Genomic DNA, 17265 nt, shown 5'->3' with positions numbered 1-17265 from the left:
TCGAACCTGTCAAGTTGGAGTCAGAAGGCCAGCGCCTCAATCGTCTGAGCCACTCAGCCCGGCCATTATGACGCTTTTGTAGAATGGATTGATTTCCCAGTTCGTGAGTAAGGTGGTTGCAGCTCTACAGAGTAAGATGGACGCGCTGTTCGGGTTGCATAGCCGTGAGCTTTCATTAGCGAGCCCGGGGCGTAAGGAGGCCCGCAGATTTCAGATTACATAAAATATTATTTTACCCGAATGCCACTGTGAAAGGAAAACAATTTTTAGAACTAGTGAAGTACCAATTGTGGGACTCGAACCCACCTCTCTCTAATATCCTTGATCAAACCCATTTCGTACATAGTCCATAGTTTCAGATTTGAAAATGGCAGATTCACTGAACTCAGCCACCTCAGCATCAAATGTGATATCCATAGATGTCGGTGAAATCATCAATACCTTTGCATTCCAGAAAACACGCCGCATTATCTAGTTTCATTAGACAACTAAGTTTAATAATATTGTTATTGGCTTTACGTCCCACTGACTACTTTCTCGGTTTTCGGAGATGCCGAGGTGATGGAATTATTTCCCTCGGGAGTTATTTTAAGTGCCAGTAAATCTACCAACACGAGGCTGACGTATTTGAGTACCTTCAAATACCACCGGACTGAGCCAGGATCGAACCTGCCAAGTTGGAGTCAGAAGGCCAGTGCCTCAACCGTCTTCACTCAGCCGGGCACAACTAAGTTTAAATAATTATAAACGCAAAAATAATAGAATCGTATAATTATTTACCAAAAAGAAAATCATTTTCAAAACAGAAACTATTGATGAATTAATTAGTTTTATAGTCTTACTTAGAAGGTATAGGCGAGGTAAAGAAAAAGAAGCGACCGTGGCCTTAAGTTTGGTACCATCTTGACATTTGCCTGGAGGAGAAGTGAGAAACCACGGAAAACCGCTTCGAGGATGGCTGAGGAGGGAATCGAAACCCCTGTCCCTCTATTCAGGTGACCTCCCGAGGCCACAGATTATTTATTTATTTATTTATTTATTTATTTATTTATTTATTTATTTATTTATTTATTTATTTATTTATTTATTTATTTGCGGGACCTGCATTGCACGCTTCGTAGCCCCTAACGGTACGCGGTTGCCTTCGCATCATTCATCACTGGCTACACAGTGAGCGGTTTTATTGGTACCGCTCATACTTCAGTCACTTCCATTTAATCAAAGCGAGCGAGCGTGCTGGGAGAGGTTGATCCAAGTAACAAACTTGTTTTAACACGTACTAGAAAATATAGTGTACTCGATCACTATATATCGCCAGAGATGTATCCAGACTTAGTAATTATTTATGCTTGTAAATAGCTGTCAAATTATTTCAGCATTATTCATATCTTGTGTGATGATTTTTATTTCCTCTATAAATCCAGACCATACTTTATGGTTAGCATAAACTCTTAGCTTGACATTGAATTTCACTTTCATTACCGGTGCAACATCTGACCTCTTTCTTCCCTCTGTAATTTAATCTGTTATCGAAGAAAAGTCTTACCAATTCATTTATTGCAGGTAAGGTATTGTCCTTGACACGTAAGGTTAGTCACTAAAAAGCAAAATCACCGCCCTATTCTCTTTTCTTAATGGCACATCACTGGTTCTAACTTGACTGGTTACATATTAAAATGATCAAGCATAACTATAACAAACTAACCTCAATGTGAGCATCAATAATGGAGGTTCCTTCATCCAAGTAAATTATAAAAATTAATGTGAAATAAAACAAGATATTCATAATAATGAAATCGCTTTCCAAGCTCAGTGAGGAATTAAAGAAAGAAACATACACTCTCACCCTTGCTAAATTTACTGCTATGCATTTTTTCCTTCGTTTTGATATGCGCATTACTATAATCGTATTATTGAAAAAAAGGGATACGTTGCATATTTTAAGTCTCACTCAGTATTGACGGATATCATTTTACGGTAGACAATTCTTTGTTATATTCCTTTTCAATACAAAAATATTAGATGGGACAATGTCTAACTAGACATGTTTCGGCTTATCTAAAAACCATCTTCAGTAGAAAGCTTAAAATGTTACATATATACACTAACAAATAAAACGCTTGGAAGATAGATTTTCCATCTTTAAAAGGACTAGAAATGTTTTTACTTTAACCAGAGGAAGTTTAGACTTCAGGAATTTTCACGTCAATGTCAACTAACACATGTCTTTTTTAAGAGTCAATCATGATCATTGTTCTTTTAATTCTTGTGTGTTATTTGTTAGTGCTTATATCTAACATTTTAAGATTTCTACTGAAGATGACTTTTAGATAAGCCGAAACATTTCTAGATATACATTATCCCATCTCACACAGATGGACACTTTTGTGTTGATAAAGAGGATAACAAAGATTTTTCTAAAAAATAAGAGGAATACGTGTTGAACGATGCAAATTAATTTAATCAATCTTTGTAGTTAGATAATTAAAAGTTCCAGAACTTACTTAATGCCTTTCTTTTCTGAGGAGTTCTTGCAGATTTTGCTTCTTAGACTAAATAATACCGTATTAATAAACTGCTGCATTCGTCATGTCACACCAACTCAGTTTATTATATGTATTACTCGAACATATCACAGTTCACAGTTCTAGGTATCTGGTATTATCAAATAAATTGACAATCCTGCAGGGGAAAAAATGATTTACTTATTCTCGCAAATGTAACACTAGCGATTTTCACAAGATTGCAGACACAGTACGAATAATCTAGCAAGTTACGAAAAAAAGTATGACTACATAGTGCCAACATGCGAGATGAATGGTAACTGTGAAACGTCGTATTGGCAAGTAGGGTCCCTAAACTGTATGGTTGGCGACACTGACTCGAACCCAACTGTTCGAGCGCACCGGTCTGTCACCACTCGGTCCCGTGGTTCAAATCGCGGTCATTCGATGTGAGATTTGTGCTGGACGCGAGACAGGTTTTTCTCCGGGTACTCCGGTTTTCACTGTTGTCTTTTCATTCCAGAAAAACTCTCCATTAATCATTGCTCCAGAGGAGTGCGACAATCAGCACAATTCCTATCCTCGCCGCTAGATGTGGACTTTATTTATTCCATTCCTGAGCCGGTCAAATGACTGGAAACAGGCTGAGGATCGATGGAAAGTTTTCCCAATTATTCATTTATGTCCGGTAAGGTAGACATGGCATTAAGAGATTGGATATCTGTCTTTCTTCCGTTTTATAAGAGCAGGGCCTCTCAGAGTGCATGTACCGGTGCAATGCGCGGGGCGAGGTGCATAAGACGACTTCGCTATGTTGATCAGAGTGCAGATCCCCCACTCCTCAATTTTGAGCAAAAGCGCTGTCTCTCTCTTTCCCTACACCTGTCTCACTCGCTCTACCTGTTTTCCCTTTCCTCACTCGTTCTGCAGGGCTGCACCATCCGAGCCAAATTGAGCCGAGCTTAGCTGAGTCACTCCGAGACAAAAAGCTGGTCTGAGCCGGGCCGAGTCCGACCGATGCACGGTGCACAGAACCTCTGCGCCTCGTTTTGCACGCGTGAGATTTTGGACGTTTGAGAGTCCCTGTATAAGAGGGACACAAGAATGTGGCTCCTTGGCTGAACACTGCGTAGTGGCCTTCGGTTCAGAGGTTCCCGCGTTCGATTCTCTGTCCAGTCATGGATTTGAATCTTAAATTGTTATTTCACTTGGTCCGGGGATTGGATGTCTGTCCCTTCAACTCATACACCACACACAACACCACCTTCCGCTACAATAACACACAGATTCCTATACACAGCAGATGTTGCTCACCCGACATTTGTGTTGTTGTTGTTTGAGTCATCAGTCCATAGACTGGTTTGATGCAGCTCTCCATCCCACCCTATCCTGTGCTAACCTTTTCATTTCTACGTAACTATTGCATCCTACGTCTGCTCTAATCTGCTTGTCATATTCATACCTTGGCCTACCCCTACCGTTCTTACCCCCTACACTTCCTTCAAAAACCAACTGAACAAGTCATTAAAATAGTGTAGCATGACCTCTACACAGTGTAGGGAAAATGTAATTCAGCAATCTCTGACTCCTACTAGTCCTTTCCTATTCCGTCGGCGCTATAAGACCTGTCTGTCTCGGCGCAAAAATATAATTATATGTACTGTATACATACCTTCATATATTTACGAGCAAGCACTGCGCGGTATGCTACAATGAATCACCTTGTCCCACTCATTTTGGGTGCTCCATCCGAGTGTCCAATACGAAGAGAGAGATAGATAATGCCTTTATTTAAGGTGAAGTTAGGATTCGAGGCCCACTCTCACATTTAACCACAAATGTTCATTGTTTTGTGATATTACCTAAACCAGGCAATTTTAGTAATGCATTTAAGTATGAAATGAAACGCTATTTGTATGAAAGCAATGAAATGAAATAGCTGATTGACGCCTGCAGGTGACCTGCGCGTCGTGATGAGGATGAAATGATGATGAAGACAACACATAAACCCAGCCCCTGAGCCAGCGAAATTAAACATGATGATTAAAATTCTTGACTTTGTCGGGAATCGAACCCGAGACCCCTGGAACCAAAAGTTAGCCCGCTAACCATTTAGCCAAGCCGGACATCATAGCAATAACGCAATAACAATGAATTCCTACTTCCTTCTTTCATCTGAGTCTACAGAAGATCTGGAAAAATTGCTGAATGATATGGGCAGTCTTGTGGAAGGAGTGAAATGAAAACCTACAACCTGTTTTCTAGTCATTGACCGGGTCATGGCTGGAATGAATGAAGCAGATATAGGCTATTAGTATGATGGGGTCGCCACTCCCAAAGTGATTTATTAATGACTGATAGATGCTATGAAATGAGAATGGAGAATGTTGTTGGAATGAAAGATGACAGGAAAAACCGGAGTACCCGGAGAAAAACCTGTCCAGCCTCCGCTTTGTCCAGCACAAATCTCACATGGAGTGACCGGGATTTGAACCACGGTATCCAGCGGTGAGAGGCCGACGCGCTGCCGTCTGAGCCACGGAGGCTTTTTTGTGGAAGAAGTACAAGATAAAAATTAAAAGTCCAAACCAAAAGTAATGGAGTGCAGTTGTATAAAGTCAGGTGATGCAGGAAATATTACATCAGGAAATGAAGCCGTAACGGAAGTAGATGAATATTGTTACTTGGATAGTAAAATAACTAACGATGTCAGAAATAAGGGGGACATGAAATGCAAACTAGCAAAAGCAAGGAAAGCAAGAAATTTACTCGCTCCGAACACTGATATAGGAATTAGAAAGATGTTTTTTAATACTTACATCTGGAATGAGGCATTGTACGGAAGTGAAATATGGACGACAACTAGTTCAGAAAGAAGAATGAAAGCTTTTGAAATGTGGTGTTACAGAAGAATGCTGAAGGTGAGATGGGTATATCAATTAAGAATGAAGAGAGAATCGATTCAGTGAGAGGAGAATTCTTAGGAGAAATTTGACGAGAAGAAGAGATAGATTGATAGGACACATCTTAAGACACCCAGGACTTATTCCGTTGGTTTATGAAGGAAGTGTACGCCGTAAGAATGGTAGGGGTAGACCAAGGTATGAATATGACAAGCAGATTAGAAGAGATGTAGCATGAACTACTTACGTAGAAATGAGGTTAGCACCGGATAGGTTGGCGTGCAGAGCTGCATCAAACCAGTCTATTGAGTTAAGGGGTTTCCACAGAAAGTACGTGATGTTTCAGCATTATTCGAAAAACATTTTGATCCTCAATAGTTATCATGCTATTTGCTCTACGTCGTACCGACGCAGATAGATCTTATGGCGACGATGGGATAGGAAAGGCCAAGGAATGGGAAGGAAGCGGTCGTGACCGAAAATGGGAAACCACAGAAAACCATCTTCAGGGCTGCAGATAGTGGGATTCGAACCCACTATTTCCCGCATGCAAGCTCGCAGCTGTGCGCCCCTAACCGCGCGGCCAACTCGCCTGGTAATAGTTATCATAGGGATCCTAGTTATACAAGAACATTTTTCAGATTTATAAAACTGATACTACTGAAAAATGTTACTTTTATGCAGAAAAAAGAAGGCCTGTGTAAAAAAACCTGTGAAGTTGATGACTTTGTGTTTAGACTGATAGAGAAACTAGAACAGATTACGCATTTATACCTTTTAAAGTTTCATTTTGATTTCGTGTAATTTAATAAAAACAATGTTGGTATTGTTTTTACGTTCCTCTAACTACTTTTGATGGTTTTCGAAGATGCCGGATTTTTTCTCGCAGGAGTTCTTTTACGTGCCAATAAAATCTACCGACACGATGCTAACGTATTTGAGCACTTTCAAAGAAGTTACCACCTGCACGCTTGAGGTCAGAAAGCCACCTCCTCAACCCTCTGAGCCACTCAGCCTGTATTCGTGTAATTTATATCCCACACTATTACCTGAATTCTGTCCGGCTCCATGGCTAAATGATTAGCGTGCTGGCCTTTGGTCACAGGGGTCCCGGGTTCGATTCCCGGCAGGGTCGGGAATTTTAACCTTAATTGGTTAATTTCACTGGATCGGGGGCTGGGTGTATGTGTCGTCTTCCTCATCATTTCATCTTCATAACGACGCGCAGGTCGCCTATGGCAGTCAATTCAAAAGACCTGCACCTGGCGAGCCGAACTTGTCCTCGGACACTCCCGGCACTAAAAACCATACGCCACTTCAATTTTTACCTGAATTCTGTCCGGCTCCATGTTCTTTGGTCCAGAGGGTGCAGGGTCCGATTCCCGGCCGGGTCACGGTTTTAACCTTCAATGGTTGATTCCGATGGCTCGGGGACAGGGTTTGTGTTCCGTCTTCAGCATTAGAATTCATCATAGGTAGGGTCTCATCCTGACAGTCGCGCAGGTCGCCTTTAGAGCGCCAACTCGAAAGAACTGCACCAGGCCTCTCTCGAGGCCATACTCCATTCAAAAATACCTGAATTGTTATGTTTTTTACGGTAGTCTATGCTTTACGTCTCACCGACACAGATAGGTCTCATGGTGACGAAGGGATAGGAAAGGTCTAGGAGTGGGAAGGAATCGGCCAAGGCCTTAATTAAGGTACAGCCGTAGCATTAGCCTGGTGTGAAAACGGGAAAACACGAAAAGCCATCTTTAGCGCTGTGGGGTTCGAACCCACTATCTGCCGGATGCAAGCTCACAGCTGCGCGGCCCTAACCGCATGGCCAACTCGTCCGGTGAATTGTTATGTTTTGTGCAGTTTTAAACCGCGGAAATCTCTATTCATTCATGTAGTTTCATATCCAAACACATCTAAAATTGTCAATAATTTTTGAAATAATAATTGACTTTACGTCCCACTAACTTCTTTTTCGGAGACGCAGAGGTGCCGGAATTATGACCAGCAGAGTTCTTTTACGTGCCAGTAAATCTACCGACACGAGGCTGACGTATTTGAGCACCTTCAAATACGAGCGGACTGTGCCAGGAACTAACCTGCCAAGTTGGAGTCAGGAGGCCAGCGCCTCAACCGTTTGAGCCACTCAGCCCGGCCCAATTGTTTTTAAAAGAAACTACAACTAGGTAGTGAACTTTTGTATTTGAGTCTTACCGAATTATTGCTAGAATGTCATTTTAAAACCCATTCTTACTATAGGCCGCCTATGTGGTGTAGTGGTTAGTGTGAATAGTTGCCGTCCCCAGAGGCCAGGGTTCGATTCCCGACTCTGCCACGAAATTTGCAAAGTGGTACGAGGACTGAAACGGGGTCCACTCGGCCTCGGGAGGTAAAATGAGTAGAAGGTGTTCGATTACCGTCTAAGCCATCCTCGAAGTGGTTTTCCGTGGTTTTCCACTTCTTCTCCAGACAAATGCCGAGATGGTACCTAACCTAATACCACGGTCTCTTCCTTGCCTATCCCTTACAATCTTCCCATCCCCGACAAAGCCCCTGTTCAGCATAGCAGGTGAGACCGTCCGGGCGGGATACTGGTCCTTCACGCCAGTTCTATACCCCGCCCAAAAGCCTCACGCTCCGGGACACTGCCCTTGAGGCGGTTACATGTGGGATCCCTCGCTGAGTCGGAGGGAGAAACCAACCCTAAACGGTAAACTGATTAAATAATAATAATAATAATAATAATAATAATAATAATAATAATAATAATAATAATAATAATAATAATAATAATAATAATAATAATAATAACAATAATATAATGATAATAACATTGGATCGTCGCCATAAGACCTATCTGTGTCGGTGCGACGTAAAGCAACTAGCAAAAAAAAAAAAAAAATGGGCCGCCTCTGGGGTGTAGTGGTTAGTGTGATTAGCTGCCACCTCCGGAGGTCCGGGCTCGATTCCCGGATCTGCCACAAAAATTTGAAATGTACGAGGGCTGGAACGGGGTCCACCCAGCCTCTGGAGGTCAACTGAGCAGAGGTGGGTTCGATTCCCACCTCAGCCATCCTGGAAGTGGTTTTCCGTGCGTTTCCCACTTCTCCTCCAGGCAAATGCCGGAATGGTACCTAACTTAAGGCCATGGCCGCTTCCTTCCCTCTTCCTTGTCTATCCCTTCCAATATTCCCATCCCTCAGCTTTTTACTCTCTAGTGTGAGGCCGCCTGGGCGGGGTACTGGTCATTCTCCCCAGTTGTATCCCCCGACCCAATATCTCACGCTCCAGGACATTGCCCTTGAGGCGGTAGAGGTGGGATCCCTCGCTGAGTCCGAGGGAAAAACCAACCCTGGAGGGTAAACCGATTAAGAGAGAAAGAAAATATCTTGCAACATTACATATTTTAACATAATATTTTAATAAAGAAGTATGTCACAATTAATTATATGGCCATAATATTTTAAAAATTTCATTAGGTTAAAGCGAAAATAGATCTTATTCATAAAGTTTACCTGTTTTCGAAATATAATTTTCTGTGGTGTTTGCAAAATAAAATCATGAAACTTCCAGTCGAATGGATTTGTATGTAATGCAATTTAATACCTAACTCAAGTTAAATAAGAGGGTTTCATGATGATTTTAAATAGAACTAACCGGTGGCACACTAGAGAGCAAAAAGTAATAAATAAGACCTTAATTGCTACGCTAGTCGGAAAAGGTTTGCCATCCCTGTTATAGTATAATATTTTTATTCAAACTTTGTGTTCGGCATACTGCTAGTTGTTTTACGTCGCACCGACACAGATAGGTCTTACGGCGACGATGGGACAGCAAAGAGCTAGGAGTGGGAAGGAAGCGGCCGTGGCCTTAATTAAGGTACAGCCCCAGCATTTGCCTGGTGTGAAAATGGGAAACCACGGAAAACCATTTTCAGGGCTGCCGACAGTGGGGTTCGAACCTACTATCTCCCGAATACTGGATACTGGCCGCACTTAAGCGACTGCAGCTATCGAGCTCCGTTCGGCATAGTGGATAGGTTCAAAGTTTTTATTTAAACTGAAGAGCATGGTTTCCTTCTTAACAAATTATTCGGCCAGAGAGGCAAATTTACAAAGCCTAAAAGTCGTAAACAGGATAATGTTAAAATGCAACATTTAAATTCACGTGTCTGTTGAGACCCGAGATGTTAAGTCATGCATTTTACTGGGTACATTCATATTTCAGTTCATTGTTAATATGTCTTAGAACGTGTTACAACCTTACACAAGGCCGTACAGTGTAGTCCCCACCCCCACTTCCTCCTCACCTCTACCATACTGCTTAGCAAGTCTCACACACTGTGCCAAGAGAATATAAACACTTACCTGACAGTTTAAAAGATGAGAAGGAGCGCCCTTTGCTTGCAGCTTCGTGTAAACACGTCGTCAGACAGCAGTGTAGCCAGTCAGAAGAAACAACTGGTTCACACACAGAAACACTATCACTTTCACCACACTTGAGACTATTTTTCCATTATATTACGAATTTCTAAATCAACTCGTATTTTCGTACTTTGTCCTGTATTCTACATTTGTTATTATAAAACAAGAAACATTTGTCCTGAAAATATAATCAAATGTAAAGCAGGTTTCTAACAAATTCACTTTTTGTGTGAATAACCTCACAAAATCTAAGTTTACTGCTAACCACGTTTACTTTCTCGGCACAAGTGAAGGTAACTTCTCTTAAAATATAATTCTTAATGCGTGAGAATACAAATGCACACATCACTGCACACGGTAATAGTGATGACACAGTTGAATTTTCTTCTTCTCATGAGAACGTGATTGGTGTGTTGAAAATAGCGCCACTCCGACCACGCACATTATTGCCGACCGGTTCGAGTACCAACAATAAACAAACGACTGCTGTGGTGCGGCGAGAAAGGTTGGCTCCGGAACGTGTAAGAAGACTAGAGCGCCGTCGCTCCCGTGCGCGGCAGTCAGCTGAGGTAAACTGGGACAGAACACAAGACAGTCGCAATCCATCTCTCTGCTCCATCAGATAGCATCTCGTCACCGCTGTGGGGGGAGGAGTGGGGGAAGGGGATGGCTGTCAGATTACAAGCCCCCACGATGCGGAACTTGAAACCTGATTTACAGTTCGAATGTGAGGTCCGCCTAAATTCCACGACTCAAAAGAATATAATACAAGACATCTGAAGTACGCAAATGCACCTAAGGGCATCTTTTACAACTACTACTGCCATTGTCTGCTGATCACTTTGTATTTCACGACGTCAGAATCAACCATCATGATACACAATAGCGTACAATTATTTTCTTTTCCTCTACATCGACAAGCATCGTAATAGTCGCACAATAACACTCTTCATAAACAATAGTGGCTAAGAAATAGGAGCCCTTCAAGTCCATATTATTCTTGTTGATTTGAGTATCCAAACAGGAATTTACACAGTGATTCTCAACCTCCGCCAGCAGAATATTTGGCACCTCCGTATTCAAATGCTCATTATCCCATACGTTTTCCACACAATGATGCATTTACGTGCATTGCTGTCGGGCTTCACTCTTCACAGCAAACACGTGTAGAGACAAGAGTTCAGAACAAGAGAGATACATGTAATCTTGTAATGTAAGAAACGTCGTTGAATGATTAACGCCTAAAGGAATTCGTAGAAACATTCCTCCACCTCAAAACCTCAGCACCAAACGGGATAAGGTGGTTAGCTCTAAAACCGGCTGTTCTTTGCCCCCCAGGAATTAACCTGCTACTCATTTTTAGTGTAGGCTGGGGGAACGTTAGGGCGATCTGTCTCTGCTGATATGAGAATCTCATTTCCACTGAAACAAAAGAAAGAAATAAAAAAAAAGGTTTAACTTCGAATGTTTCCAGGGACGCAAGGATTGGAAAGAGTTAGGAGCATTTTTTTGTCTTCCAAAACGATGACTCATAGTTTCCGATGTAGCCTATAGAGTACTTATTGCGAGGTGCAAAAGTACAGTTAACTATAATTAAATAAAAGGACGATTTAAGAGTTTGCACGGAATCTGAAGTGATTCACCCATCGATTGGGGGCGTTAAGGGTTGAACAGGCCCTTTGGTGGTGGTGGTGGTGGCGGTGGTGGTGGTGGTGGTGGTGGTGGTGATTATTTTAAGAGGGAATACAACTCCTTTATATAACACTATCCAGAGAGAAAAGTGGAAGACCAGGTGAGTTGGGGAGATAGTGGGTTTTAACCCCACTGTCGGCAGCACTGAAGATGGTTTTCCGTGGTTTCCCATTTCACACCAGGCAAATGCTGGTGCTGTATCTTACTAAAGGCCACGGCCGCTTCCTTCCCACTCCTAGGCCTTTCCTATCCTATTATCGCCATAAAACCTATCTGTGTCGGTGCAGGTCAAGCAAATTGAAATTAAAAAGTAGAAGGGATCCGACACTTCAAAAAATGAAGGAATCGGCCAAGGAAAGAAAAGGGCCACGAAGGGCGTGAAAAGGAAAGACTCCCTAGGCCTCGAATGCTCGAATACCGTCGAAAACCCTCTCAGGGCTGCCGATGATGGGATTCGAACCCATCATCTCCCGAATGCAAGCTCACCGCTACGTGACCCTAACCACACGGCTACCTCACTCAGTTTTTCGACTTCCTAACGGGTAATCGAACCCTCGTACTTCCGACTGAATGTAGTAAACCTTAACCGCATCGTCTAGGTAGCCCCTAATAATAATAATAATAATAATGTATGTATGTTTAGTCCTCAGCCCAAAGGCTGGTTGGATCCTCAACAGCTCCGCCATCAGCTGTCATAGATGGCCTAGGCATCACTGAAGAGGCGTACTAGGGAAATGAGGAGTGAGGTAGTTTCCCGTTGCTTTCCTCACCGAGCCAGAAGTTGCTATTACATATCGGTCTGCCAAGCCCACTGAAATCCATGCACTAACTGACCCTATGAGCAACATTTTCACACCATTCATAGCAGGGACTGGCTGCATAAGGAATGGCATTACTAACATCGCTCATACCTCAGTCACTTTCACTTTGTCAAAGCCAAGGATAAGACAGAGACAGTTCAATGAAAGTAACAGTATTGCTCTAGCCCATACCAGAAGACATAGTGCACTGTAAACACTATGTCCTGCCAGCAAAGGCACATAATAATAATAATAATAATAATAATAATAATAATAATAATAATAATAATAACATCGCCCTGATAAAATAATCATAAATCAAAATAAAATCGAAAAGTCAACTCCTTTAAATATTTAGGTGAATGGCTAAACATAAACTCAATTTGTAGATAAGAGGAAAGATGAACGTAGCATTCCAGATCACGAGGAATGTACGGCCGGGCTGAGTGGCTCAGACGGTTGATGCGCTGGCCTTCTTATTCCAACTTAGCAGGTCCGATCCAGGGTCAGTCTGGTGGTATTAGAAGCTGCTTAAATCCGTCAGCCTCGTGTCGGTAGATTTATTGGCACGTAAAAGAACTCCTGCGTGACTAAGTTCCGGTACCTCGGCAACTCGGCGTCTCTGAAGACCGTAAAAGTGGTTAGTGGGACGTAAAGCAATTATCATTATCATTATTATTATTATTATTATTATTATTATTATTATTATTATTATTATTATTATTATTAGAAATGTATACAAAAAAAGGACATCAATAAACATTAAATACAGTGGTGAGACCTGAGGGTCTTTACAAAGCTGAAACACTAAAACTAATGCGGAAAGGTGAAATAAACAAAATTAGGAACATAGAAAGAAGACTGGTTGGAAGCATTCTTGGCCCAAGGACAACAGAAGCAGAATATATACAGCGAAACCACTCGCTTTGGACACCCCTATATTCTGAACACCCCTTTTGTATGGACATACACTGAATGCACCGTTTAATTCCTTGTACATTTAATATTTAAAATCCTCTTTACATTGGACACCCCTCAAATCTGGACATTGGACAGCCATTAATTAACAGTTTGGACAGGTTCAAAACAATTTTGTTTTGCGTTTTTTTAATTGTTTATTGCAAGCAATTTAACATTGTAATTGGATTGGAAATGCTGCTTGTCCAAGAACATTTTAAAACATTAATTATAAGACGGAGAGTCTTCCTCTAATTTGGCTGAAAAATGGAAAAATGCGATCGAATTTACATGTCTCCCTGAAGTCCTCCATAGTGAATTGTGAAACGTTGCTTTTTTTTTAATAGTAATTTCGGTGTTTGAAGTCTACGATGATATTCCTGGAATAATTGATGGATAGTTACAAAAAGTAATATAATTAAAAAATGTTGCCTTCGGAAGAATCAGAAGAAGAAGAAACACTTTCAGTCCTCAAAGATTTGTGCACTGTATTAAATGAGTTCGAACGTTATGCACTTGTGTATAATCAACCAGAAATGATTGAATCTCTATTTGGATTACGCAGGAAATTTGAATCAGAATGAGCACGTACAAAACTGGAAAAATAAAATGTTCTTTTGACAGATTTTTTTTCACTAAGCTCAGTTGTTGTACAGTACAACATGCAAAATAAAACATAAAGTAATATACAGTACAGTGCACACTACGAGATTCTCCGTGGCTCAGGCGGCAACGCGCCGGCCTCTCACCGCTGCGTTCCGTGGCTCAAATCCCGGTCACTCCATGTGATATTTGTGCTGGACAAAGCCGAGGAGGGACAGGATTTTCTCCGGGTACTCCGGTTTTCCCTGCCATCATTCATTGCAACAACACTCGCCAATATATCATTTCATTTCATCTGTCATTCATCAATCATTGCCCCAGAGGAGTGCGACAGGCTTCGGCAGCCGGCAAAGATCCTATCCTTACCGCTAGTTGGAGGCTTCATTCATTCCATCCCTGACCTGTCAAATGACTGGATACAGGCTGTGGACTTTCATTTTCAGTACACACTATCTCAGAGTGTTTCCTTTCATGCACTGTCAGAGTACTTTTGAAATACTGTACACCCACCCCGTGGAATGGACACAACTTCAACAAATCGTAGGTGTCCAACTTAGAGGGCCACGATCTAATAAGGAAATCTATGTATATGAGGAGAATATAGCACATACCATGCGTAAAATAAAATAGTCGTTTCTCGGACATTTGAACAGAATTAAAGACATGCTGACAAAACAAATTTTTAATAAAACCACAAAGCTTTAAGTACAACCACCATGGTTTACAGAGACATTAAATGATCTCAAAGAAACAAACATAGACATAAAGGTATGCATAATTGGAATTGTTTAGGGACAAAATTCAAAAAGTGATCTCAGGGATGAATAACAGATGTGGGCGGAGAGGGAAAAGAAACATAGCAAGAACTGAAGTATTGATTTAATAAATGAAATAATAATAGTAATAATAATAATAATAATAATAATAATAATAATAATAATAATAATAATAATAATAATAATAATAATAATAATAATAATAATAAAAATAATAATAATAGTAATAATAATAACATTGCAGTCTCAAAGGCGATTTTCCGTGGTTTTCCATCCTAACACCAGTCAAATGCCTGGTATCTCAGTTAAGGTCAGAGCTGCCACCTACTCACTCCGAATCCTTTGCCATTCCACCGTCACCGAAAACTTGTAAGTAAAATTAAATGTCGTATGGCTTTTAGTGCCGGGATATCCCAGGACGGGTTCGACTCGCCAGGTGCAGGTCCTTCTATTTGACCCCCGTAGACGACCTGCGCGTCGTGATGAGGATGAAATGGTGATGAAGACAGCACATACACCCAGCCCCCGTGCCATTGGAATTAACCAATTAAGGTTAAAATCCCCGACTAGGCCGGGAATCGAACCCAGGACCCTCTGAACCGAAGGCCAGTACGCTGACGGTTCCGCCAACGAGTCGGGCGACTTGTAAGTGACGTGCGACGTTAAAATCAACAGCATCCTAGCGTTATTCCCCCACAGTGGTAGGGTCCTATCGATGTTAAAATGCCACCAATAATAATAATAATAATAATAATAATAATAATAATAATAATAATAATAATAATAATAATAATAATAATAATAATAATAATCATAATAATAATCTACTTCCGTGCGTTGTTTCCTAGGCCGATGACGTCAATGTTCGGCCCCTCCTCATTCCAGGAAAATGGGTTCAATCCCAGCCGAAGTCGACTGCAATTGATGGTAGTGGACAGACAGGATGCGTTACCTCATCACTTCCAACATATACATGATATTCGTAGATCTCAAGGAGAAATAGTAATAATAATATTATTTGTTTTTACGTCCCACGGTTTTTAGAGACGCCAAGGTGCCGGAATTTAGTATCGCAGATGTTGTTTTACGTGCCAGTGAATATACCGACAAGAGGCTGACGTATTTGAGTACCTTCAAATAGCATCAGACTGAGCCAGGATCGAACCTGCCAAGTTGGGGTCAGAAGACCAGCGACTCAACAGTCTGAGCCACTCAGCCTGGCGGAGAAACAGTATGCCTAGGAGGAATCAACTCTACAAAAATGAAAAAAAATGTTGAAATGTTGATGTTTGTACCTCAGGTAGTATTTAATTATGAACGAATTCTCTGCTATCTTACATTACAATATATTCCAGTGTGAAAAAGTTCGCTTCTTGTATGTAGAACGTTTTCGTACAACTTACGCAAGCACTTTACCTTAAGCTGCGTTGCAGAGATGATGTACTTAGAATTTGCTTCTTAACGTTAAGGACGCATACTGCCTGAAGGATGGTACGGCGGACGGTATAAGCCGAGGGGCAAACGAAGCTACTACCTACCTCACAAACATCGCACTCTACTTTAAGCTTCTCCCTCGAACAAACCATTAGCTAAATTTAAAAAATATACATACAAATTTAACCCACTGTCGACATTTATCGTACCTCCCGTAAGGTTATTTGTGCTTATCCCCCGAACAACCTGTATAAGAAAAAGCTAAAATATCCAGCCAGAAAAACAGTGCAAACCCATCCGCAACACATCTAATGGTAGGAATAACAGTTTTCCGAAATGTTGCATATTTTCATGTTGCCTTAACGACTCATCTCCAGCACCCTGTGTAGGAGTAAAATGCCTGCCTCTTACCCGTGGGCCACGCGTTCAAGTCTCGGCCTGTTCAGGTAATCTATATTAATTCTGGACTGAAAACTGGAATGAGGTTCCCTCAGCCTCCTAAGACTGACTATGGAGCTGTCTGATACGAGAGGCAGCGCAACCAGTCAAGAAAACTAAGCAATAGGATGAAGATGATGCGCTGACCATGTGGCGCTCTACTGCTTGATGACCCAGTTGTCTTGCCAGGTGAAGGCTCTAATAGGCTATTGTTCCACCGGACGTTTAATGTAAATACAGGGTTTCTCACATAAACTAAGACCGCCGAAGTGGCGTTTTTACTCTCCGATACGTAAGCTGCATTACGGGTGTTGCGCACATAGTTCTTGAACTCACAAGCAACCTGCATCAGTCGCCAGTCTGAATCTCAGCTGTTAACATGGTGAGAGAGTTATCATTAAAACACCGTATCTTCATATGTAAAAGTTCTGGTTTCATTTTAATGGTCGTGTGAACAGTTGTGCAGACAATCCTAATGGTGTTTATGAAGTCCTTCATGAGGGTAGGAAGATTGGTGTTTGGTGTGGTGTTCGTGCAAGACGAAAAATTGAGCCTTTTTTTTTTTTTCGAGACGACAGCAAATGCAGAGAGGTACCAAGATGACATTGCTCATACAGCAGAAGATTCCCTTCTTACAATCTCGGAAGTGTTGACAGACAGAGTGATCAGTGGTGGTCTATTTCCCTCTCGATCTCTAGATCTAACAGTGTGTGATTTTACTTGTGGGGTAAAGTGAA

Source organism: Anabrus simplex, chromosome 1, assembly GCF_040414725.1.
Source record: "Anabrus simplex isolate iqAnaSimp1 chromosome 1, ASM4041472v1, whole genome shotgun sequence".
Classification (NCBI taxonomy): Eukaryota; Metazoa; Arthropoda; class Insecta; order Orthoptera; family Tettigoniidae; genus Anabrus; species Anabrus simplex.
Note: the sequence above shows the minus strand (reverse complement) of the source record.